The 26,714-nt window shown below is 47.8% G+C and overlaps 1 pseudogene; it reads left to right on the top strand.

The window, feature by feature from the left end:
* The first annotated feature begins 4 nt into the window (after positions 1-4).
* LOC120688940 lies at positions 5-26,676 on the top strand (annotated as a pseudogene).
* The last annotated feature ends 38 nt before the right edge of the window (positions 26,677-26,714 follow it).

The following is a 26,714-nucleotide window of genomic DNA, read 5'->3' as shown; positions in this document are numbered from 1 at the left end:
TACCATGGCCGCCGTCGCTGCTCCTTCGCCCAGCGGCAGCGACACCGACGCCGCCGCCCTGCTGGATTTCAAAGCCCAGCTCACCGACCCTCTCGGCGTCCTCCGCGACAACTGGACCAGCGCCACTCTGTGACATTCTGAAAAATTTACCAAAATAAATCACGCGTTAAAAATAAATTTTCAAATCTCTGTCATCGTTGAGCTCAGACCTTTCCCGCCCGATCTCTCGAAAAAACAGTCCCGACATCCGGATCCATCGCTGTCCCGTCTCCCTGTTCGCTCTCGTCCCGCGCGTCACGCCCGACCGGCACGCGTGCGCGTCCGGCCGTGGTCGCTGCCGCGATTTCCGCCGTCTCTCTCTCTCTTTCTCTCTCTCCTTCTCTTTTTTTCTTTTTCTTTTTCCCTTTTCCCTTTTCCTTCTTTTTCCTTTTTCCTCCTCCTCCTCCCTTCCTTCCCTCTCTCCTCTCCCACGCGCTGCAGAGCAGCTCGCTCACTGGGCCGCCCTGCTCCCCGCACGCACACGCGCGCACGCCCGCTCCCGGTCGCCTCCACGCGCTCCACGCTATAGGATCAAGAACACCGACTAGAGGGGGTGAATAGGTGGTTTAAAATCTAAAACCAACAACACTAGAGAAATTTAATTAGTAACAAAGGAAAGCCCTATGTCATGCTACTACTATCTAAATGGGTTTGCAACCTAGGGTGACAAGATACAAATTAAGATCTAGTAAAGTAAATTGCTCAAAGTAAAAACAAGAATTAAAGTGAGCAAGAGAGGTAACCAAGCTTGACACACGAATTTATCCCGTGGTGTCGATGACTTGCCGGTCACCCCTAATCCACGTTGAGGTGGGTTCCAAGAATCAACCGCTCCTCTATCAAGAACCTCTTGATCTTGAGCCGGCTTGAATCAAGGAACCGCTCCACACCTCGATTCCACTAGAGTTGCTCTTCACCACTCCGGTGAGGTGAGCACAAGACCTCTCACAACCAAAATCGGGGCTCCTCAACAATCTCCTTGGAGGAGCTCCACGAAATCCTCTTCTCCAAACCATCTAGGGAGCGGCAACTCCCAAGAGTAACAAGTCGATGACGCTTGCTTGAAGTTTCCCTAGTGCCACAAAGCTCAAACTCTTGATGCAATGCACTAGGAAGCCCTCACACTCTCAAGAATGCAATCTCTAAGCAAGTGTGTGTAAGAGAGGGATGCCTTAGCTCTATAGTATCAAGTATGCAGTCCAAATGGCCAAGAGAGCCTCCCAATGGCCGGGCATTGGATATATATAGACATCCCCTCAAAAACTAGCCGTTACACTCTTTTCTGCGAAGTCGCGGACCGTCCGCGGTACAAAAACCGGACCATCCGCCGTTATAAACCAATGAGTCAGAGTGCATTTAATGCGTGTTAGAACTATCCATTACAGCTCTGGCGGACCGTCCGCGCCCCAGGGGCGGACTGTCCGCAGCTATGTGTTCCACACCTCCAGAGACGAACATCGTCTCTGGTACAACTTTGAAATTAGCTGGCGGACCGTCCTCCGTTCATCCTTGAAAACCACCAGAGACAACAATGTCTCTGGTACAAATTGTCAAATAGCCAGCAGACCGTCCTCACCCCAGGGGCGGACCGTCCGCCACACAGATCATCGCCTCAACTAGAGAAAACACCCTCGCTGGTACAATTTGAGTTAGAGCAGCGGACCGTCCGCCCACTTGGGCTTGACTGTCCGCCAGTCACATCTAATTTCCACCAGAGCCAAACATGCTCTCTGGTATGGGTGCGGACCGTCCACGCTCCAGGAAGCGGACTGTCCGCGCTTGTGCAGTCAGCTCTCAAACTTGTTCTTTTTCAAATCTTGTCAAAGTGTCGTTAGCCCTCATGCATGCACCTAGACATTTTGAGCAAAATGGCACTAAAGACCCGTCAAGCACGAGTACACAACTCCTCTTGATAGTATGACTATCTATCCAACAAATCTGGTCACTTTTCATCCACTAAACGCCTTGTGACCGGTAAAATACAAAAGCCCTATTTTATACCTTTGCCTTGAGCCCGAGCTTTGCATATGATCTCCAAACTTCACACGTTCACAACCAAATCCCTTTCATTCGTGGATCAACCTATGCTCATTATCTCGAATGAAATTTTTAATCCACAAATCGTTGTCATTAATTACCAAAACTAGAATTAGGGGCCTAGATGCTTTCAATCTCCCCCTTTTTGGTAATTGATGACAACACTAAATTTTGGAATGATAAAAGTGTTTAAGTCAACTTTATACACTAGGCATAATGTGGACTTGGAATTGAACTTTGGAAGAACTTACTCATTTTTCTTGAAAATTTCAGAATATGGTATGAATAAATTCACCAAGTTCGATGAGTAGAGAGAACTCCCCCTTGATATGTGCATATAAATTTGAATGAATACCAACAGCACATATATATGAAATTTGAAAATTTTGACGGAGTTTTCCCTACAAGTGGAAATCGAGGCATAGAAGATACAAGATATATATATATATGATATGAATTTTAGCTTAGTTAGCATAACCTCACAACCACAAGATGAACATAAATAGATAAGAGTAACACAAATCAACATAGTTCATCACACATTACAAACCAAATGTTCAAATCCAACCACAAATCACAAACCGAGTTCATGCAAGACACAAATCATAAACATGTAATGCAATAGTTCAACACAAATAAACACGAGTAGCAAGCGGAAGCCGAAAGCGAATGATTTCCATGTGAAGTCCATGAGCTCCCCCTAGATCCAAGCACTCCAAAGCTCCTTTCCCCCCTTTGGCATCAATTGCCAAGAACGTCAATCCATCGGTGGTGGAGGAGGTGGCGGTGGGTAGAATGGCTGGTGCGGGTAGAACTCTGGAGGCGGCACTGGAGTCGGGAACACTGAGTAGAAGTGGTCAGAAAACCCGGTGAAGGCTGTGCTAAAAGTATCAAAGCGCTGCTCTAGCTGCTGCTGCCTCTGCTCAAGCTGCTCAAACTGCTCAGAAGAGGGCAAATCCTCAAAGCGGGAGTCCAAGACTGCTATGTCTGAGTGTAAACTCTCCTGAACCCCCTGCATCTGAGCCATCATAGGCTGGAACATCTGTTGCTGCATGTTCTGGAAGTTGAGGTCATCTGACTAGCCAACCTCGCAATCTGAGAGGACATGCTCTCCTGCATGGATGCAAAGTAAGGGTCAAAGTAGCCAGCTAGAGGAGCCCACTGCTGCTGTACTGGAGAATGTGGTGGTGGCATGGCATGCTGAGCTACAGCTGCTGTGACACCTCGGCCTACAGATAGTACATGAGAATTTGAGAATCTCTCAGATGAGGCAGAAGAGTTATGCTACAGTTCCCTTTTTTTCGGATTTATGTAACACCTATCTTGAGTTAGCAGCAGTGATGCATGGGCAGTGTTGTCTAGATAAGATAGAACCTTAAATAGTGGAGTTTTTCTCTCTTTCTTGACCTTACCTGTGTTTCCTCTTTACCCAGCTCAGATGTCGGCAGAACAAAAAGGCCTTGAAGATAGTGCAATGGGTGATGGTGTTCATGCAACAGTTTCCGTGGAGCAACCAATAACGGTACAAGATCAGTCTTTGCAAACAACATACCACCCGAAGAATGGTGAGAAAGCTTGCCCGTGTTGCCAATTCTATGCGTTCCTTGTTGTCAAGTTCGTGCGACTGAAGAAGAAGCCACAACTAGGAGGAACCAGAGATTGTTCTCCAGTACAAAGAGAAAGATGTCCCATCAAGAGCAGCTAGCAGAGGATTCCCTTTTCCTTGACTCCCCATCGGTCGATGAGCTACAGACCATCCAGAAGAGAAAGGATCCTGAGTGCTCTAGAGATACACAGGTCAAGAACCAAGCACTCTATGATTATGTTGATGGGTTGACTATCACTATGAATGTGATCAGCCACGCGGCCGCAAGGAGTCCAAAAAGGAAGCAGCAGAAATGATGCAAGATGTGATGTTAAGTTCACAGGGAGGTCAACCAGGTAGCGCCATTCACCACCACCGCATGTGCTACAAATGCGGGCAAAAAGGTCATTATGCCAAAGGTTGTCCACAGAAGCGCCTTCCACCGGCTCCACGGCAGGCAGGACAGCAGGGGCGCCCAGCCCAACCCAGGGCACCACGACAGGGGAAGGTGAACCATGTGATGGCCGAGTCAGCGGCCGAGTCTCCGAACGTGGTTATTGGTACATCCATGGTCAACTCATATCCAGCTACGGTGCTTTTTGATACTGGTGCTACGCATTCCTTTATTTCACAGTCTTTTGTCGAGAACCATGGTATTCGTACTAGCACATTAAAGAGGTGCATGTTAGTATCTTCACCTGGAGGACAATTGAGGTCTCATATCTTCTGCCCCAGAGTCAGTGTTTCCATAGGGGGGTAAAGTTCAGTGCAAATCTGATGGTGATAGACACCAAGGGCATTGATGTGATTCTGGGAATGGATACTCTTGCCAAGTGGGGAGTCCGTATTGATTGTGCTCAGCGGTCAGTTCACTTGTCAACATCTGATGGCCAAGAGGTGACAGTCGGTGCTACAGAGCCTTCTGGTTTTCTTCATCAGATGGAGGCTAGACCCACAGATGGTATTCGCGTGGTGTCTGAATTCAGAGGAGTTGATGAAGACATATCCTGATCTCTTTGCTAGCCAGCCCAGAATCTCGGGGCGAGATTCCTATAAGGGGGTAGGATTTGTAACACCCTAATTTAATTTTCCTATATAATAATAAATTTAATTGGCTTTAATTAAATTTCTAAGGTTTATTGTGTTTAGGCTCGCATTTAATCTAATTTTTGTTCCACAAGTAAATAAAATTTGTCTAATTTAAAATTTGTTGTTGCATTCATGCTGGTGCATAATTTTGTTTGATTGAGTGCGGTTTGATTTCAAATTCAAATTTGAATTCAAATAGGTTTAGTTGGTTTGAATTAGAAAAAGAGATAAGAAATAGGAAAAGAAACCCAAACCCCAAACCAGCCCAAAACCCAAATGGCAACCCAATCCAAGCCCCGCGGCCCAGCTCTCTTTTCCCCCTTCCGCACGGCCCAGCGCTAGGCCCAGCTCCCTCTCTCCGCTCACCCCGTAGCCCAGCGCTCCCACGCGCGCGCCCTCCTCTCTCCCTGGCCCAGCAGACCAGCACCCACGGCCTAGCCTCCCTCCCCACGCTCGGCGCAAGCGCAGACCAGCACCCGCGGCCGCCCCCACCAGTCAGCGGCACTCCCGCACGCGTCCCCCTCCCCTCGCTGACAGGCTGACCCCACCCGACAGCTCCTCCTTCTTCCCCGTTCCTCGCCCGCGCAACGGACCGGCCGAGATCTCCGGCCGAAACCACCGCGGCCTTCCTTCCCGAGCCCGGACCCCGAGATCTCCGGCCCGCCTCCTTTAAACCGCCCGCGATCCCCTGCGCCCCCTCCCATCCACCAGCGCACCCCCAAACCCAAGCCACCGCCGCCTTGAATCTCAGAGTAGAGCAGAGCTCTGCGCCGCCGTGCTGCCAGCGCCCTAGACCTCTGCTGCCATCAAGGACCACCGCAGGATCGCCGCCTTGGCACCAGGAGCACCACCGGCCATCTCCTCAGCCCTCTGCGCCGCGCCACACCCGGGAATTTCCCTTGGAGCCGCCGCTGCAGGTAACACGGCCGCCGCCCCGATTTCTCGCCGCCGGCGAAGCCCAGTCCCTTCTGACCCCTTGTAGACCTTCACAGGGCCCGTGCGGACCTCCTTCGTTGATCAGCAGGCCCGGCGCACCCCTTCAGCGGCCACCCCCACGAGCGCCGCCGGCGACCCGCTGCTCGACGTCGTCGCTGTCCACCCTGCACGGCCACGCCAGCCCGTTCGGACCCCCGGTAAGCATCAACACACACTGTTTTCCCTTCTGCGCAAGCTCTTGTAGGCCGCAGCGTCCCTATAGTTGCCTGAACAAGCACGCCGGCAAGCGCCGCCGCACAAACTCGCCGCCGCCGGTGCGCACGCCGCCACGGACCTCCCCGAGGCCCGCAAAAGCCCCAGGTGGACTACGCATGGCGCGTAGTCCATCCTAGATCTAGAGCCGGGTCGAATTGACCCCTGGGGCACCGGTTTGGCCAACCCCGGCGACCCCCCCCCCCGCCGCGGAGCAGAGCTCCGGTGACCTACCGCCGCCGCTCCCGCGCGCGAAGCATCTCAGCCACTCGATCCAAAACCAATAGCCCCGATTAGATCTCTAACCCTTTTAATCTGAGCCGCGAGATCCCGATCCGATGGATCAGAGCCGCGCATATCGCTTCGCCTTGGCCGTTTTGCAAAACAGACCCTGCGTTTCCTTGTATTGAACCCACGCTCCTGGTCAGTTCAAAACTAATTCCAGATAGGCCCAGAACTTTGCACGGACCCCCCTGAGTTTCTTTAAATTAGAACCCGCCGTCCACCCTTGGCAGTTTTGCACGTTAGACCCTAGAACTAATGTTTAATTACGTTTAGACCCTCGGTTTTTGCAGAAAACCCCTAGAAACTTAGTTTTTCTCGCAGTTAAACCCCTGGACCTTGTTTTAGGCCTAGTTTTCGCGTTCTATCTCCGTTTTAGGCGTTCTTTATATCCACGCGATCGTTGTAACGCGTAGAATAGTTCTAGCTTAGTTTTATTCGTTGTTTTTATGTATTGTTGTACTGTTTCTTAGTGTTTGCTCTTGTTTGCATGTATGTGTTTGTGCTGGACTTGTTTTTGGCCACGTGTTCGTGAGTAGACGTTGATCCTTCGGAGGAGTACCAGTACACGGAGCAGACACCATCTTCAGAGCAGTTTGAGTAGTAGGAGAACTTTGAGGAAGGCAAGTATAACATGAACACCACCTATCACTTTAAATACATTTTCATACTGTGTTTTAATACTGTATGCCTATAAGGATTTCCTAGCCACTTTATATCCTTTATATATATCCCTTGGGTTGCATTTTGGTTAGTTGTGCTAGGTGCCACGCTATAACACACCTGGTCCTTTTAAATTAATTTGATTAATGGTATATGCAACTTAATTCTGGGAGTGGCCCGTTTGAGGGGCTCACGTCTCGTTAAAATGGTTTTGTTAGAAACATGGTTTAGGGGGCCAGCATGGTGCTTACTGCTGGGTTGGCCACTCTCCATAAGGACCAGTTCATAGAGCGACAACCTGGGACAACAGCGCTACCACAAGACTGGAATGGGACGGTCTTGGCTTACTAATTAGGTTATTTTGGTTCGGGAGTAACTTACCAACGGGGCACGAGGGGAGTCGAGCTTCAATGGTCCCCAGGCTACGAGGCTTGGTCTGTGTACCCCTCGAGATGGGCACCATCGTTGCATTGCCTGAATCCTTAGCGGTTACACCTTACCAACGTGATCCTTTGTAACGGCCTCGTAGTGAGTTTGCTAGTCATCTCACCTAAGGAAGTGTGATGAACAACTAGCGTAGCTCACGACTTGTGGGTAAAGATGTGCAACCTCTGCAGAGTGTAAAACTGGTATACTAGCCGTGCTCATGGTCTTGAGCGGCCCAGATCCTCCTTTTGATTAGTGGGGTTATCTTCCTTTGACGAGGCAGGTTTCCCCGGGTGGTTGGTTTGGTTTGGTTCTCAGTAGTTCATAATTAATTTTGATTAATTACTATGTAACTGGTGTATGGTAATTCATCAACTTGTAGTAAATAGCTTTAATAAAATTTTGTCAAGATTAAAAGCTAATGCAGTTGAGTCAGCCAACCTTAGAGCCTCATAGTTTGTGTTATACTTGTTGAGTACAAGTTGTGTACTCACTCTTGCCTACTCTACTCTTTTTCCTCTTGGGGATACTCTACTGCTGCTCAGTTCCTGCCGACGCGAGGGAGTTCACCCGGAGCTACCAGGAGTACGAGGACTTCTAGGCGTTCATCTCCCAGTCGACGTCCCTGTGGTGCCCAGCTTCCGAGAGGCTTCGTTATGCTTTACGCTTCCGCTGTATCAGACATTTTGTCATTTATGTAATAAATAACATTCATATTTGATTTATTATATCTTTTTACGTGATATATGCTGTGGTATACTATTCATTCTATTGTATATACGTGTGACTTGATCCTGGCACGTATATGATTGCTCGGTTTATGTCCTTTTATGAACCGGGTGTTACAGCTGCTCCCATGTGAGCATCATCATCACTATCATCATCACCATCCAGCTCCTGTGCTTCAGCATCCATATCATTTCCAGGGAAAGGAGTCAAAGGCCTCAAAAGAAAAGCATTGTCATTCTTGAATGGCCTGAAAGGAGTGTGCTTGCTCTCACATATCCCTCTGAAGCTAGACTTGACCTTGATGATGGGCATAATATATGGAGCAAAATATAAGTTCAGCTCTATGTTAAGCATTAAATCTGCAAGCTGATCCATAGTAAGAGCAATGACATTTATTCTATTACCGTTCATGATATGAGATATCACATTCCAATAGAGCCCTCTAATCTTCTCCTTATTGCCACTCTTAGGCATGAATGTGACTCTGACAATCTTATTAATCATTGCAGGATGATGCCTCAGACCCTGAATGCCCCCAAAGCTTCTAGCAATACCAAGATGTGCAGGCTCATAGTACATGGGGTAGTCATTCTCATCTAGCGGGTTTTCTAACACAACATTCACACTTTGCTCACTAGTGATGAAATCATAATCCAACTGATTAGCCTCAGCAAACTGTGCAAATGTAGCATAATAGGTTCTCTTGCCAGTTGTTCACCAAAATGTTTCCTCAACCATGTTGATCTCTAGGGTGGCATAGAACTGACGTATGACTGTTTCATTCCAATCACACTTATGCTGCAGAAAATTTGCTAACCCCATTTGCTCAAATCTATCCACTAGATCAGACATGACTTGTCGTGATCTCATATAGCCTAGGTCAATGGTTTGATGTTTGAATACATTCTTCTTAACTAGATGACCAAAGTAAGCATCTTTTTATACCACAGTTTTGAAGAAGAGGATGTTGATGTCCCGAGGCAAGTTGAACTGATTCACTGCTCTAGCATTGGCATAGCTCTCAGCAGTCCACTGTCGGCTTGGAAGATCTAGCCCCATCAGATCTGTAACATCATCCTCAACTTCCTCAGTCTCTTCCTCTAAAGATTCATCACCAACATCACCCACTGAAGATGCTGCAGCCATCTCACTGAGATTGGGAGCGTAGTCCACATCATCAGAGTCATCACTGTCTCTTTGTCTTTTGGAAGACACAACCTTCTTGATTTTGGAAGTAGTGGCCTTGAGGGTCTTCCGGGGTGGCCTGAGATCAATAATCAATCATAAGATTCATATATTCAAGTATAATATCCAAGCCAAGTAAGATCATCACAAGAGAACAAGAATCATCCATTCTGTGCACTGGCAGACCGTTCGCATGAAGGCCGCGGACTGTCCGCATCCATGTGCTAATTCTGCCAAACAGCGGACCGTCTGCCAGCCAGGCGCGGACCATCCGCGATGCATCTGTTCATGCGCACAGAGCCCAAAATCGCCCCAAACTTTGATTCATCCATATTATGAGTTTTAGATCAAATCCACCCACCAAAATTTAACTATAGTACCTCCTCATCACTAGGAACAAGACCCCCCAAGTATTTTCAAGAATCCATGGCCCAAAAACAGATCAGAGCCCTTAACCCTAACTCTTTCCAATGATGAAATCCATGAACAAGAGTTAGAGATTTGACGAAATACGTAGAGGACATGGTGTAGAATGTCGCGGAGTGTCCGGGGATGTGCTCGGACCGTCCGGAAACCACGACAAAAGTCCTCCCCCTTAAGATCTTCTTCCACGTGCTTGAGAGAGAGAGAGAGCTATGGCTTTTGGATGTGGTGTGTGCGGTTTGGTGGGGGGAGTGAGAGGGACACCCATTATAAGTCAAGTCTGGCCGACCCCACCAATCTGTCCAATCACGGACCGTCCGCGTTTCCTTGGCGGACCGTCCGCCTTTGGAAAAATCTGATCCACACCCGACTGGAACTGCCTCTGTTCCATCTTTCTCACCAACGGCGGACCGTCCTCGGGCCTTTGTCAATAATTTCTTGAATGTGTCATATGTATCGGCCTTGTCATGAAGAAAGAAAACCCATGTATATCTTGAGTAATCATCCACTACCACAAGACAATAGCAATTCCCACCAATACTTCTATATGTTGTAGGACCAAATAAATCAATATGCAATAATTCCAATGGTCTCTCGGTTGACATGACACTCTTAGTGGGATGAGCATTTGCAACTTGCTTTCCGGCTTGACATGCACTACATAACTTATTTTTTTCAAACTTCACATTCTTCAAGTCAACTACTAAATCATGCTTCAAAAGTCGGTTGATTTGCTTCATGCCAACATGACCAAGCCTTCTATGCCATAACCAACCCAAAGATGATTGAGTGAACAAGCAAGTAGACAAGTTTGCCTCTTTAGTATCAAAATCCACAAGATATACATCCTCATGTCTAAATCCCGTAAAGATGTGATCTTTTCCTTCCAAGCTAGTCACTACAACATCATCTTTAGTGAAACTACACTTATATCCAAAATCACAAAGTTGAGTGACCGCTAAGAGATTAAACTTGAGAGAATCAACCAACAATACTTTTGAAAGAGAATGATCACTTGAGATAGGAATTGTACCAACTCCTTTGATTTTGCCCCGGCTATTGTCACAAAAAATGATGTCACTATAGCCAACCACATTCTCATCTAGAGAGGAAAACATCATTGGATCTCCGGTCATGTGTTGAGTGCACCCACTATCAAGCACCCAATGTCTTCCTCCGGACTTGTAATTCACCTACAAAAAAGAAGTAACTCTTGTAGGTACCCAAACTTTCTTGGGTCCTTGAACGTTAGTGACCAAGACTTTTGGCACCCAAATGGCATTCTTTTTAGCACCATCTATAGGTATCCCAACAAATTTTGCACTAACATTGCCATTTGAATTTCTCATAAGAATGTAACTTGAATCAAAGGATATGACTTTCTTGTTGGTGCAATTCTTCTCAACATGACCAACCTTCTTGCATTTTTCACAATATGACTTACCGCTACTCTTCAAAAAAGTAGTTTTGGTTTGCACAAAAGCCTTCTTCCCTTTCTTAGGAATGTATCCAAACCCTTACTTGTTCAAGGTGAACTTTTGGCTTGCCCAACAATGATTAAATTTGGCTCTACTATCATAGCACTTTCTCAAATAATTAGTCAAGCAAGTAACTTCTTTCTTTAATAAATCATTTTCCATAATGAAAGATTCATTGCAAGATGGGTTATCAATTTTGGTGCATGAAGAACTAGTAGAGCTAGAGCCACAAGGTTTATCATCAATTAAATCACAACTAACACCAATGCTCAATGTTGTTTTTCTTTCATGATTAAGCAAGGTATTGTGAGCTTTATCAAGCTTCTCATGAGTTTTTTTTAGATTCTCATGAGAAGTCTTTAGCTCCTCATAGGAATCTTGAAGAGAAGTAAACTTCAACTTCAAGTCCTTTAACTTAGCCATTTTCTTAGTCATGAATTCATCGGCATCATTGAGCATTTCAACAAGATCATCATATGAAAGTTCATCAAGTTCACCATCTTGTTGTACCTTTGCACCAACCCTTGCCATAAGACAATGTGGTGTAGAGAAGAGTGATGGAGCCTCCTTGATGGCGATCCCGGCAACTCCCTTGGATGGCTTGTCATCATCATCATCATCATCATCATCATCATCATCATCATCATCATCGGAGCTTGCATCGGAATCCCATTCAACAAAATAAGCTTGGCCATTCTTCACATTTGATGTGCCCTCATGAATTTCCATGAGCTTCTTCCATATGTCATTTGCATTTATGAGGCTCTTGACTCTATTAAATTCAGTCACATCAAGAGCAATAAAGAGCACATTAACCCCTTGATCATTTAGTATCTCATTTTCCTCATCTAGGAGTGTCAATTTCTTTGAGTCCAAAATGACATATCCATCATTTACTACTCTCCATAGCTTTCTACTCATGGATTTGAGATGAGCCGACATCCTAGTCTTCCAATAATCATAATTGTTCCCATCAAAGAACGGTGGCTTCCCAACATGAATCCCATTATCACTAGTCATTGTTCTACTCCAAGATGGTTAAATCCGCAATTAATGGAGTACTTAGCTCTGGTACCACTTGTAGGATCAAGAACACCGACCAGAGGGGGGGTGAATAGGTGGTTTAAAATCTAAAACCAACAACACTAGAGAAATTTAATTAGTAACAAAGGAAAGCCCTATGTCATGCTACTACTATCTCTAAATGGGTTTGCAACCTAGGGTGACAAGATACAAATTAAGATCTAGTAAAGTAAATTGCTCAAAGTAAAAAAAAAATTAAAGTGAGCAAGAGAGGTAACCAAGCTTGACACACGAATTTATCCCGTGGTGACGATGACTTGCCGGTCACCCCTAATCCACGTTGAGGTGGATTCCAAGAATCAACCGCTCCTCTATCAAGAACCTCTTGATCTTGAGCCAGCTTGAATCAAGGAACCGCTCCACACCTCGATTCCACTAGAGTTGCTCTTCACCACTCCGGTGAGGTGAGCACAAGACCTCTCACAACCAAAATCGGGGCTCCTCAACAATCTCCTTGGAGGAGCTCCACGAAATCCTCTTCTCCAAGCCGTCTAGGGAGCGGCAACTCCCAAGAGTAACAAGTCGATGATGCTTGCTTGAAGTTTCCCCAGTGCCACAAAGCTCAAACTCTTGATGCAATGCACTAGGAAGCCCTCACACTCTCAAGAATGCAATCTCTAAGCAAGTGTGTGTAAGAGAGGGATGCCTTAGCTCTATAGTGTCAAGTATGCACTCCAAATGGCCAAGAGAGCCTCCCAATGGCCGGGCATTGGATATATATAGACATCCCCTCAAAAACTAGACGTGCCCACGGTACTGGGCGAGTTACGGTGTGATCATATAACTAGTGTTTCTTCTAGGAATGGATGGGTTGGCGTGAGTGGTTTTGGAAAAGTGTCCGGTAGTTGTGCCGTGTGCTATGGCGGATGAGGTGTCCGGTAGCAGCTTAAAAATTGGATCCTGTGTGGGTCAACACTACGTGTTACCCGGTACAAGAAAAACTTGCTTTGAAAATCCTTTCTTTCAAATGAACCCCTGCATAAAAATTTGCTTTCCGCAAATTAAACCCTAGCCTTATTCTTGAATTATCCTGTGCATTATATTCTGTTTATACCCTTCTGTGTGTGTGGTTGGACTTGCTGAGTACGTTTGTACTCACCCCATTCTTAATTTTTACAGAGGAAGATCCAGACTTCGTTCCCGAAGACGTTGAGTAGAGGTTCCGTCCTCCACCCAACCTTGCCTGTGGATAGGGTCACCCGCAGGAAGTTTCATATGGCGCAAGACTCTGATGACCCTCTCTTCGTAGTTAATATCGTTGTGTGGGTGTTAGTTGTTATCCTCACGATAGTGGCGCTTCACTTCCTACTTCCACGTAGAGTTGTACGGTGATGTACCATATGATGTAATAAAAGTGTTATCAGCCTCCTGGGACTGATATTGTATCACTTTTAAGTCTTCTCTTATGAGGGGATGCTTCAGGTGGTATCAGAGCCGTAGGTTGGCCGTAGGACATGACCCTAGGATCGAGACCCCTTTTTCGAGCCTTTCCACATTAGGACTTTCCTTGCTTAATCCTTTTTCCACTCATACACTCACCATTGACTCTTGCCCTGTTCCGGATGGCTGACAATGGATGGAGTGGCGGAATCTACCACGCAGAGCCCGGCCTTCCTAAGTTATTGAGACTCAGTCTGGAACACATCAGAGTGGTGGACCCACCAGAGTATGTCTACCGGGAGTACGACTCCAGGGGCACTCTTCGATGCGACCTGATGATCTTCATGGGAATGAGCACCCGCTACCCTGACGTGGACCCCTGGTTCATCTCCACCACTGGCTTTCGCTTCCCTGACACCTACCGAAAGGCCGCCCGGAAAGCCCTGCGACGTCTGCGTGTGGTCTACATGCATCATCTTCAGCGGACTCCTATGGGATTTTTCCCGCCTACTGGAGGAAGAGGACGCTCATGGATTGCCCGGATGAGAGGACTTGGAAGAGAAGAAGAAGACCTAGAAGATACGGTCTCCCACCTATCCATCTACCTCACCGGCCTGGATGAGCTCTACCGCAAACAGGCGGCACAACTGAAGCACCAAATCCACAGGGCAGAAAAGGCAACCCAAGAACTGGAGGAACAACGGACAAGAGCCGCACGTGCTGAGTATTCCCTAGCCGCTCTCCAAGCCCAATGGCAAGAATACGAGGCTCGTAGAGGAATAGGTGGGTGGATAGAAGAAGAACCCGAAGAAACCCATTGGGATAGGGGTACTCAGATCGAAGATAATGTGATGGAGCAGTGTCTTTCACCAAAGAAGCGCCCTATCCAGATCGAGGAGGAGTCCCCATGATAGGAGTAGCTCTCCAAGCTAGAACCCTATCCTAATAATTGTGTATCCATGAAATCTGTATCCCACCATATTGTAATAATAAATACCATCTACCCCCTTTTGTACCCAAATACTTGTGCAAAATTTGTTCACCCTATCTTTGTTTTCAGATGGCTGAGGAAGGATGGACCCAGGGCAATTGCCAAGTTGCACCTGGCTTCCCCAGCCTTTTGATCAATGCCCTGGTGTAGGATCAAGAACACCGACTAGAAGGGGGGTGAATAGGCGGTTTAAAATCTAAAACCAACAACACTAGAGAAATTTAATTAGTAACAAAGGAAAGCCCTATGTCATGCTACTACTATCTCTAGATGGGTTTGCAACCTAGGGTGACAAGATACAAATCAAGCTCTAGTAAAGTAAATTGCTCAAAGTAAAAACAAGAATTAAAGTGAGCAAGAGAAGTAACCAAGCTTGACACAAGAATTTATCCCGTGGTGTCGATGACTTGCCGGTCACCCCTAATCCACGTTGAGGTGGATTCCAAGAATCAACCGCTCCTCTATCAAGAACCTCTTGATCTTGAGCCGGCTTGAATCAAGGAACCGCTCCACACCTCGATTCCACTAGAGTTGCTCTTCACCACTCCGGTGAGGTGAGCACAAGACCTCTCACAACCGAAATCGGGGCTCCTCAACAATCTCCTTGGAGGAGCTCCACGAAATCCTCTTCTCCAAGCCGTCTAGGGAGCGGCAACTCCCAAGAGTAACAAGTCGATGACGCTTGCTTGAAGTTTCCCTAGTGCCACAAAGCTCAAACTATTGATGCAATGCACTAGAAAGCCCTCACACTCTCAAGAATGCAATCTCTAAGAAAGTGTGTGTGAGAGAGGAATGCCTTAGCTCTATAGTGTCAAGTATGCAGTCCAAATGGCCAAGAGAATGACCCAATGGCCGGGCATTGGGTATATATAGACATCTCTTCAAAAACTAGCCGTTACACTCTTTTCTGCGAAGTCGCGGACCATCCGCGGTTCAAAAACTAGACCATCGGCAATTATAAATCAGTGAGTTAGAGTGCATTTAAAGCATGTCAGAACAAGCCGTTACAGCCCTGGCGGACCGTCCGCGTCCCAGGGGCGGACCGTCCGCAGTTATGTGTTCCACACCACCAGAGACGAACATCGTCTCTGGTACAACTTTGAAAAAGGCCGGCAGACCGTCCGCCGTTCATCCATGAAATCCACCAAAGACAACAATGTCTCTGGTACAAACTGTCAAATAGCCGGCGGACCGTCCGCCACACAGATCATAACCTCTACCAGAGAAAACACCCTCTCTGGTACAATTTAAGTTAGAGCTTCGTACCGTCCGCCCACCTGGGCCGGACTGTCCTCCAGTCACATCTAATTTCCACCAGAGCCAAACATGCTCTCTGGTACGTGTGTGGTCCGTCCGCGCTCCAGGGAGCGGACTGTCCGCGCTTGTGCAGTCAGCTCTCAAACTTGATCTTTTTCAAATCTATTCAAAACGCCGTTAGCCCTCATGTATGCACCTAGATATTTTGAGCAAAATGGCACTAACGATCCGTCAAGCACGAGTACTTGACCCCTCTTGATAGTACAGCTATCTATCCAACAAATCCGGTCACTTTTCATCCACTAAACGCCTTGTGACCGGTAAAATACAAAAGCCCTATTTTATACCTTTGCCTTGAGCCTGAGCATTGCATATCATCTCCAAACTTCACACGTTCACAACCAAATCCCTTTCATCTGTGGATCAACCTATGCTCATTATCTCGAATGAAATTGTTAATCCACAAAATGTTGTCATTAATTACCAAAACTTGAATTAGGGGCCTAGATGCTTTCACCTAGAAAGCCTTTGCGTTACGGAACGCCCAAGGTACTACAGCAGAGAGTACGAGCACCATGGTACCCTCCACTGCAGGGTGATCTTGGTCATCGCCAGAAGCGACCGCTACCCCGACATCCAGCCATGGCGAGTGACCGCCACAGGGTTTAGGCACCAAGACACCTATCCCTTGGCCGTCAGGAAGGCACTCTGTTATCTGTGCCGGATTTTTGAAGGACACCTAGCCCCCACACCAATGAGATTCTTTCCTCTGGCCATCAGGACTCCAGTTTGGAAAGCTCGTATGAGAAGCCTGGAACGGCGCCGCCATGAAGAAGACCCCTTGTACCAAGTGGCTACCTACCTAGCCTCTTTGGATCAGCTCTTTGATGAGCAAGCCAGCATCCTGAGGGTGCAGACCCATCGAGCCGAGCAAGCAGAGCTCGCGATAAGACTGCAATAGATCCGGGCAGCCCAAGCCGAGGCAAGAGCCGCAGCCGCGGTCAGTAGCGAAGCGGTTGCCCAGGAGAGCCTCAGGCAGGCCCAGGACCGACGTATGCAAGAATGGACCAGAAGTAGAACTCCAATCCTGACAATTGGGGAAGACCATGTTCTACTAGGGACGCCCGTCATAGGATGGAGACCACTCTTAAGAACCCCACAAGCCCCACCTGAGAACCCTGAAGGGCCTACTGCCGCCGTTGAAAGAGAGGCTGCTGCACAACCCCGGGAAAACGGAAACCTAGAGAACGGTGAGCAATGACTGCTCGTTCCCCAGGAAGCGCACTCTGAAGAAGGCTCGCCCCGCGAGTAGCATGCCCCGAAGCCACCCAGCCCCTTTGGCTTGAGTTGTACCCTTAAGTGTGACCCTGTACCCGGACGTGTAGTACGCATTAGGCCTTGCCCCAGTGTTGTACCTCCCCTCGTTGAAATAAAATTGTTTGTGCTTGTTGCTTGCAAACTTGTGTGATTGTTGTTAGTTTGTGTGCTTTTCGGCGGAAGGTAGATTCTGCCTGTTCAAAAATACGAATTAAACAACTTAAACATCACTTAATCCTAATCCCGATCTCACAAAGACTCTACCCAATCTACAGATGGCTTCCCGAAGCGGTACGAGGGCCTCCCGCAACCGGACCCCTGCAACCGCTGATGCGGGAGTACAGCCTAATGGACAGAACCCTCCTCAGGAGGAACAGGAAGTGAGCCAGAACAGAGGAGAAAATCTAGGAGAAGTGTCACTGCCACCACCACCACCCCTCGGAGACCTCGCACAGATAATACACAACCAGACCCTCATACTGGAAACACTGGCAAATGCCCTCGTCAACAAGTGGCCTCGAGAGCAGACCATGAATGACAAGCTGACAGCTTTTCTGAGGACCAAGCCGCCCACCTTTGCCGGATCTAGCAACCCCTTGGATGCAGATGACTGGCTGCGTGTGATTCAGAGGAAGCTCGAGCCGTTCGAATGCCAGGATCGAGACAAAGTTCTTCTGGCAACCCACCAACTCACCGGGACTGCCTTTGCCTGGTGGGAGAATTATTGTGCAGCTGCCGAAGATGCCTCCACCATCACTTGTAAGGAATTTGTGAAGGAGTTCCATCGCTACCATATCCCCTCGGCCACCATGAAGCGCAAGGCGGATGAGTTCCGCGCACTGCAGCAAGGGAGCATGTCAGTAGAGGAGTACACCCACCAGTTCATGGAGCTGGCCTGATATGCACCAAAGGAAGTGGTCGATGATGAAAAGAAGTAGGACATGCTCAAAAAGGGATTGAACCCAGAACTCCGGACCTTGCTTACCCCTCAGATCTACCCGGACTTCAACACTCTGATGAACAATGCTATTCTCACAAAAAGGGCCAAAACGGAAAAAAGGAAGGATAACAAGTGCAAATTTCTAGAAAGCAAGGCCCGCCAGTAGGACAGCTTCCAGAAATCAAGGAATTCCAGCTATATGGCACCAAGATATCAGGCCCCAATGCAGTATAGGACCCAGTCTCAGGTGACAGGCCCACAGGCCTCTAACACATAGTTCAGGAGCCAGAACACCATGAAGGCCCCGCAGAGCAATGCAAGCCAGGTCACCACCAACAACAGCAATGCTAGGGCCTATTTCAACTGCCGTGAGACAGGGCATTTCATTGCCAACTGCCCATATGCCAAGAACAAGCCTGCTACATCAGCTTTCTCCAACACGGTGAATGGACCAAGGCCAGTTCTGTCAGGTGCCAATCGAGTGCCCATCCGCAACAACAACAACACCAACAACAACAATCAGCAGATGAGGCAGCCCCAGCAGTCATTTGGATGAGCCCGCGTCAACCACATCAACGCGCAGGAGGCTCAAGGAGCTCAGGGCGTAGTGCTCGGTGAGTACCTAGTCAGCTCAGCTCTTGCAACGGTATTATTTGATTCTGTAGCATCACACTCGTTCATATCCTCAAGTTTTGTGGAAAAGCACAGTATACCTACAGTACTACTAAAAACACCCCTATTAACCCGGACGCCTAGAGGTGACATCAAGTGTCAACTAGGTTGTCTACGGGTAAGGATCAATTTAAGTGGGGTAGAATTTTTAGCAGACCTAGTAGTACTTAAGTCTAAGGGAATAGACGTGATCATTGGAATGGACTGGTTAAGCCTACACAATGGTCTCATAGGTTATGCTGACAAGGTGGTACACCTAACGAACCCAGAAGGAGTACGAGTGACCTGCCATACCGGGGAAAGTGGATCTGACCCAATGGTGTTTAGCATGGAAGCCAAGTCCTTGGAAGAAGTCCCGGTAGTAAACGAATACCCAGATGTTTTCCCTGAAGAACTTCCCGGAATACCACCAGATAGGGATATAGAGTTTGTCATCGACCTTGTCCCTGGAACCTCTCCTATAGCCAAGAGACCCTATAGGATGACAGCCTCTGAATTGGCGGAATTAAAGAAGCAGCTAGAGGAACTACAACGAATTGGCTTCATTAGACCAAGCTCGTCACCTTGGGGAGCCCTAGTACTATTTGTCAAGATAAAGGATGGGAGCATGAGGTTGTGTGTAGATTACTAGGCACTGAACGAGGTTACCATCAAGAATAAGTACCCCCTTCCCAGGATTGATGACCTTTTCGATCAACTAAAAGGAGCCAAGTACTTCTCCAAGATTGATCTGAGGTCAGGATACTTTCAACTCAAGATTAGAGAAAGTGACATTCCAAAGACAGCTTTTGTCACCCGTTACGGGCAGTTTGAGTTCACTGTGATGTCTTTTGGACTCACTAATGCACCTGCTTATTTCATGAATCTCATGAACAAGATGTTTATGGATGAGTTAGATAAGTTTTCCGTAGTCTTTATCGACGACATACTTATTTACTCCAAGAGTGTACAGGAACACGAGCAACATTAGCGGGTAGTATTGGAAAAGTTGAGAGTACATAAGCTCTATGCCAAATTCAACAAGTGTGAATTCTGGCTTGAGAAAATAGCTTTCCTTGGTCATATTCTGACCGCAGAAGGAGTAGCAGTGGACCCTGAGAAGGTCGAAGCAGTCTCCAACTGGCAGCAACCGACCAATGTTAGTGAAATCAGAAGTTTCCTTGGATTAGCTGGGTATTATCTAAGGTTCATTGAGGGATTCTCCAAGATAGCCCGACCCATAACAGAACTGCTTAAAAAGGAGAAGAAGTTTGTCTGGACAGAATCCTGCGAAAGGAGTTTCCAAGAATTTAAGAGAAGATTGACAACCGCCCCGGTACTCACCCTACCGGACATTCATCGGGATTTTGTCATTTATTGTGATGCATCCCGACAAGGCTTCGGGTGTGTCCTTATGCAAGATGGGAAAGTAGTTGCATATGCTTCCCGCCAACTCAGGCCTCATGAGCAGAACTACCCAACACATGATTTGGAGTTTGCAGCTGTTGTGCATGCCCTCAAGATTTGGAGACACTACCTGATCGGAAACAAGTGTGAGATATACACGGATCATAAAAGCCTAAAGTATATCTTTACCCAACCAGACCTGAACCTCAGGCAAAAAAGATGGTTAGAACTGGTTAAAGATTATAATGTGGAAATCCATTACCACCATGGTAAAGCTAATGTGGTAGCTGATGCCTTAAGCCGGAAATCTTATGGACCCAAGAATGCCCATCTGCAGGAAGAGATGGCACAATTGAATGTGCACATTGTCCCCCGAGTTTCCATTCGCAAGATGAGCATTCAACCTACTCTGGAGGATAAGATCAGAAGGGCCCAAAGTTCGGCCAAGGACTTGATGGAAATCCGAAAGCAGACTGGAGAAAATAAGGCACCGGATTTTAGAGTGGATAATGAGGGAACTTTATGGTATAAAAGTAGGATTTGCGTGCCACAGGAAGGGGACTTCTGGCACATAATCATGGATGAAGCCCATAACTCGGCTTACTCCATCTACCCAGGATCCACCAAGATGTATATGGATTTAAAACAAAAATATTGGTGGAAAGGAATGAAGACGGATATTGCACGATTCATCGCCCAATGTGATACTTGTCAAAGGATCAAGGCCGACCATCAGAAGCTAACAGGATTGTTGCAACCCCTACCCATCCCGGTTTGGAAATGGGATGAGATAGGAATGGACTTTGTACTGGGTTTGCCCAGAACACAGAAAGGACATGACTCCATATGGGTAATAGTGGACCGACTCACTAAAGCGGCTCATTTCATACCCGTACGGACCAATTACGGTGGAGAAAAGCTAGCCATGCTTTATGTGGAAAACATAGTAAAGTTGCATGGTGTGCCTAGCAGAATTGTTTCAGATAGAGAGACCCAATTCACCTCTAGGTTTTGGAAAAGTTTGCATAAAGCCATGGGCACCAAATTGGATTTCAGGTCCGCCTATCACCCACAAACGGATGGCCAAACAGAAAGAGTAAATCAGATTATGGAGGATATGTTGAGAGCATGCGTTCTTACCTATGGAAAGGATTGGGAGCAGAGTTTGTCCTATGCGGAATTTTCATATAACAACGGTTATCAAGCGAGTCTAGGCATGTCACCATTTGAAGTTCTTTATGGGAGAAAATGCAGAACTCCTCTGATGTGGTAAGAAGTTGGAGAACGTGCCCTAGTTGGACCCACACTCATAAAGGAAGCCAAATAAAGAGTGGCCGAGATTAGAGAAAAACTGAAGGCCGCCTAGTCCCGACAGAAGAGCTACGCAGACAAGAAGAGACGAGAAATAAGCTTCAATCTGGGAGAGTTCGTCTACCTTAAAGTTTCACCTATTCGGGGAACTCGAAGATTTCAAGTACAAGGAAAGTTGGCCCCTCGGTACATTGGACCGTACCAAGTTCTGAAGAAAGTCGGAGCCGTAGCATACCGACTGGAGCTACCAGAAGGAATGTTGGATATACACTCGGTGTTCCATGTGTCCCAGCTAAGGAGATGTTTAAGAGTACCAGAGAAAGAGCATGTGCCAGAAGAAGAGATAGATCTACAAACAGACCTTCGGTACTAGGAAATATCTGTCAAGATTTTGGACACTATCACTAGGAGGACAAGAAACTCCGAAGTACGGATTTGCAGGGTTCAGTGGAGCAGACACGGAGTAGAAGAAGCTACATGGGAGCGTGAAGATGCTCTGAAGAAAGAATTTCCCCATCGGTTTAGGAGCTAGCCGAATCTCGAGGACGAGATTCATTTTAAGTGGGGTAGGTTTGTGACATCCTGAAACATTTACCAAAATAAATCACGTGTTAAAAATAAATTTTCAAATCTCTATCATCATTGAGCTCAGACCTTTCCCGCCCGATCCCCCGAAAAACCGGTCCCGACATACGGATTCATCGCTGTCCCGTCTCCCTGTTCGCCCTCGTCCCGCGCATCATGCCCGACCAGCGCGCGTGCGCGTCCGGCCGTGGTCGCCGCCGCGATTTCCGCCGTCTCTCTCTCTCCATCTCTTTTTTTCTTTTTCTTTTTCCTTTTTCCATTTTCCTTCTTTTCCTTTTTTCCTCCTCCTCCTCCCTTCCTTCCCTCTCTCCTCTCCCGCGCGCTGCAGAGCAGCTCACTCACCGCGCCGCCCTGCTCCCCGCACGCACACGCGCGCGCGCGCCCGCTCCCGGTCGCCTCCACGCGCTCCACGCGCACCGCGCGGACGCGCCGCTCGCCGCGCCGTTCGCCGACCCGTCCCGTCCCCTGGCCACCTCGCCGCGTCGCCCGCCGAGCCGCACAGCACGCACAACGCCCCGCCTCGACGCTCGCGCCCGCACAGCTCGATGCCGAGCTCCACAGCCTGCCACCCCCACGTGCCCGCTTCCCGAGACGTCGCGTCGCCGCCGCGAATCGCGCCGTCAACACTCGCAAGCGGCCGAGCGCCATTAATGGCGCCCCGTCGAGCTCGCCGGCAGCCACCACCGCCGCGCCCCTCCTCTACCACCTTACTCCGCCTATAAATAGGCCTCCCATCACGCTCCCCACTACAGCAAACACTTCCGCCGCCGCTAGCCCCTCCCCTCGCCTTGCAGCGCCGCCGCCAGGGACACCTCCGCCCACCGTCGTCGGCCTTCGTGGCCAGGCCGCCCCGCTCCAATCTAGCCCGAGATATGTAGGGCATCCGAACCCCCACATCCCTCTCTCCATTTTCCCCCGCTTCCTGGCCGCCGCCGCGCTCCACAGCGCCGCCGCCCGCCGCCCGCCAGCCTCAGTGGCGCCGCCGCCTCGCCGTATTCCGACCCAAATCGAGGTGGGGGACGGGATCCCCTCGTCACACTCCCCCTTTTCCCCCTGCTCCCGCTTGACGCCGTGCCCCAGGGCCGCCGGCCGAGGCACCGCCGGCGCCCTGCTCCCCCTCTGCTTCACAGGAGGGAGGAGGAAGAAGAAAGGCAAAATTGCCTTGAGCCCCCTCCCTTTTCCCCAATTTCATTAAGAGCCCTTTTCCCTTTATGATCTTTTTACAAATAAACCCTCCCTATTCTCCCTATTTAAAAACTAACCCCTCCACCATACAAAAACAATTACACATAGGTCCCTGCCCCTTTCCAGATTAGCCAGAACATTTTCAATATTATAATCAAGTCCTTTCACTCTCAAAACTAATTACAAATAAGCCCCTGGATCCTTATTTAGCCCTAAACCCCTCTCTGACCTATCATTTCATGCGCCAAAAATCCTCCTATCGACCTGAAACTTTACCGCGCAATTCCTAATATAGTTTTGGCCATGCCATTAGAAAATCGCCCAAAAATATTACTCCTATCCCCATATCTTAATTGCTTCCGATTCGAGCTCAACGATAAAACTTTTATTTCTTTTTCTTGATTGTGTGTTTGTCTGTATGCGTCATAGATCACGGTGTAAACGAGGAAGAGCCCGTCGACGAGCAGTACTGCGAACAAGCGAACGAGGACCAGTTCCGCGACCCGAACCCGAAGGACAGTACCTCGATCAGGACTTCCCGGAAGGCTTTGAGAACGGCAAGTTCAATCTCATTCTTTGATGCATGTTTTGTCCCAGTTTTTATAAACACAACCTATTGACCTGTTTTACAAAACTGCATATGTTTTTCCTGCTGAAAACATGGTTGGATAGCCACCTCTTGATTTGTTATAACCATTCATTGACCACCAAGATTAATGTCTGAATGTGAATTGTTTGGACGTTAATCGCTTCTAGAACACTTGGGACCTTAAACACGATTCAACTTGTTTTATAAAAGAAAAATGCGTGAGTGTGTGGGAAGGGAAAAAATGTGGAATTTTCGAAAGATGAGTTTAGATGGGATGGATGGCACTTCTGTGTGAATTGCCGAATGGTGTGCTCTGACCTGTGTGGTTGGGCAAGGAAGGGAGATATCCATCTTGTCACAATTAAGAACCGAGTTGGTATGTTATCTCACCTAACTCCACTATCTTGCAAATCACTCGACCGTTGTATGGGCAACGGCTTAGCATAAACCCCACTAGTTAGTCTGATAGCCATCAGGAGAGCTGAGAGCAACGAGTGACTAAGGAGAAGTGATAAGCTCTGTGTGACTTATGCCCCGGTTAAACCTAGGTGAAAGGTCGATGACCCCTTGGTGGATCCCATGGTGGCTAGTCAGGTCTAGCTAAGGTGGGTAATGGCTTTGTTGGGATATGCACCGACACTAAGGTGATCGAGTTGCGGTACCCCGCTTGTGGGTAAAGTTGCACACCTCTGCAGAGTTAAAAATCTATTCGAATAGCCGTGCCCACGGTACTGGGCGAGTTACGGTGTGATCACATAACTAGTGTTTCTTCTAGGAATGGATGGGTTGGCGTGAGTGGTTTTGGAAAAGTGTCCGGCAGTTGTGCCGTGTGCTATGGCGGATGAGGAGTTCGGTAGCAGGTTAAAAATTGGATCCTGTGTGGGTCAACACTACGTGTTACCCGGTACAAGAAAAACTTGTTTTGAAAATCCTTTCTTTCAAATGAACCCTTGCATAAAAATTTACTTTCCGCAAATTAAACCCTAGCCTTATCCTTGAATTACCCTGTGCATTATATTCTGTTTATACCCCTCCTTGGGTGTGGTTGGACTTGCTGAGTACGTTTGTACTCACCCCATTTTTAATTTTTACAGAGGAAGATTCAGGCTTCGTTCCCGAAGACGTTGAGTACAGGTCCCGTACTGCACCCAACCTTGCCTGTGGATAGGGTCACCCGCAGGAAGTTCCGTATGGCGCAAGACTCTGATGACCCCCTCTTCGTAGTTAATATCGTTGTGTGGGTGTTAGTTGTTATCCTCGCGATAGTGGCGCTTCACTGCCCACTTCCGCGTAGAGTTGTACGGTGATATACCATCTGATGTAATAAAAGTGTTATCAGCCTCCTGGGACTGATATTGTATCACTTTTAAGTCTTCTCTTATGAGGGGACACTTCACACTCCCTTCTGCCACTGGGTCTGCGTGTAGTGCAGCCGCCGCCGGCCGCGTGTCACTCTCGTGCTGCAAGACGTGCCTCTCCAAGGATGTCTCTCCCCTCTCCTTGGTAACCTCTCCTTCCTCCCTGTCCTCAACCTCACCAGAACAGAGCTTACAGGCTCCATCCCTCCGGACCTGGGAAGGCTGCCTCGTCTCAGAATCCTTGCTTTTCACAACAACACCTTGTCCGGCACAATCCCATCGGCACTAGGGAACCTCACAAGCCTTGAACACATTAACCTGCGGCACAACCAACTCACAGGGCAGATCCCCCGCGAGCTGGGAAATCTACACAATCTTAGGTACATGGTTCTTATGACCAATTATCTCACTGGACTAGTACCACATGATTTGTTCAACAACACATCTCTGTTAGAAGTTCTGAAATAGGGAACAACAGTTTGTCGGGCGCGATTCCACGTGCCCTTGGCCAGTTGCCCATGCCGCAAGAATTGAACCTGCAATACAACCACTTCTCCGGCCCCGTACCAATTCGGCGATTTTCAACATGACCAGGCTGCAGTACTTTTATCTTACAAACAACTACAACCTCAATGGGACCATCCCCAGTGGCAACAGTACCTTTAACCTCCCGATGCTACAAATATTAGCCATGGGTACGAACAGCTTCACAGGTCAAATTCCACTAGGGCTCTCGGTATGTCAATACCTCAAAGTACTGTCACTGGCAGACAACCAGTTAGAGGGTCCAGTGCCAGCATTCTTAGCCTTGCTTCCAGATCTCGCTATAATCTATATAGGACAAAACAACCTTGTTGGCACCATCCCACCGGCTCTCGGCAATATTACCAATCTTAAGGAACTGGACATTTCATATTGCAAGCTAAAAGGTCTGATCCCACCGGAGCTTGGACTGTTGAGGCGAATCAATGTATTTGATCTCCATGATAATCAGCTCACCGGACACATTCCTACCTTTTTTGGCAACTTGTCTGAACTATATGAACTCGAATTGGACGATAACTTCTTGCATGGGCTAGTACCAACCGGATTTTGTAGCGCTGGATCGTTCAAGACTCTTATTATCTTTGGAAACAAATTACATGGAGAACTCAGCTTTCTATCCACACTTTCAAATTCTAAAGAACTCCAGGTGCTTGACCTGGGATTTAATTATTTCACAGGTGGCCTCCCTGACTCTGTAGGTAACCTATCAACTCATTTGAATTACTTCTCTGTAGCCACAAACTTGTTAACTGGTGAAGTTCCTGCAACACTCTCAAATTTAAGCAGCCTTATTTTGATTTCACTTTTCGGAAACCAATTTAGTGGTACAATTCCAGAACCAATAGTGATGATGGACAAGCTCCAAATCCTTAGCCTCTCTCAGAATGTCATGTTTGGTCCCATACCAAAAAAATATTGGTATGCTAAGGAACCTAGAAAAACTATTTCTTAACCACAAACTTGTTAACTGGTGAAGTTACTGCTGTTGGA

The sequence above is a fragment of the Panicum virgatum genome, chromosome 9N (assembly GCF_016808335.1).
Source record: "Panicum virgatum strain AP13 chromosome 9N, P.virgatum_v5, whole genome shotgun sequence".
Lineage (NCBI taxonomy): Eukaryota > Viridiplantae > Streptophyta > Magnoliopsida > Poales > Poaceae > Panicum > Panicum virgatum.
The sequence above is the reverse complement of the archived record's forward strand: the minus strand, read 5'-3'. Positions and strand labels throughout refer to the sequence as shown.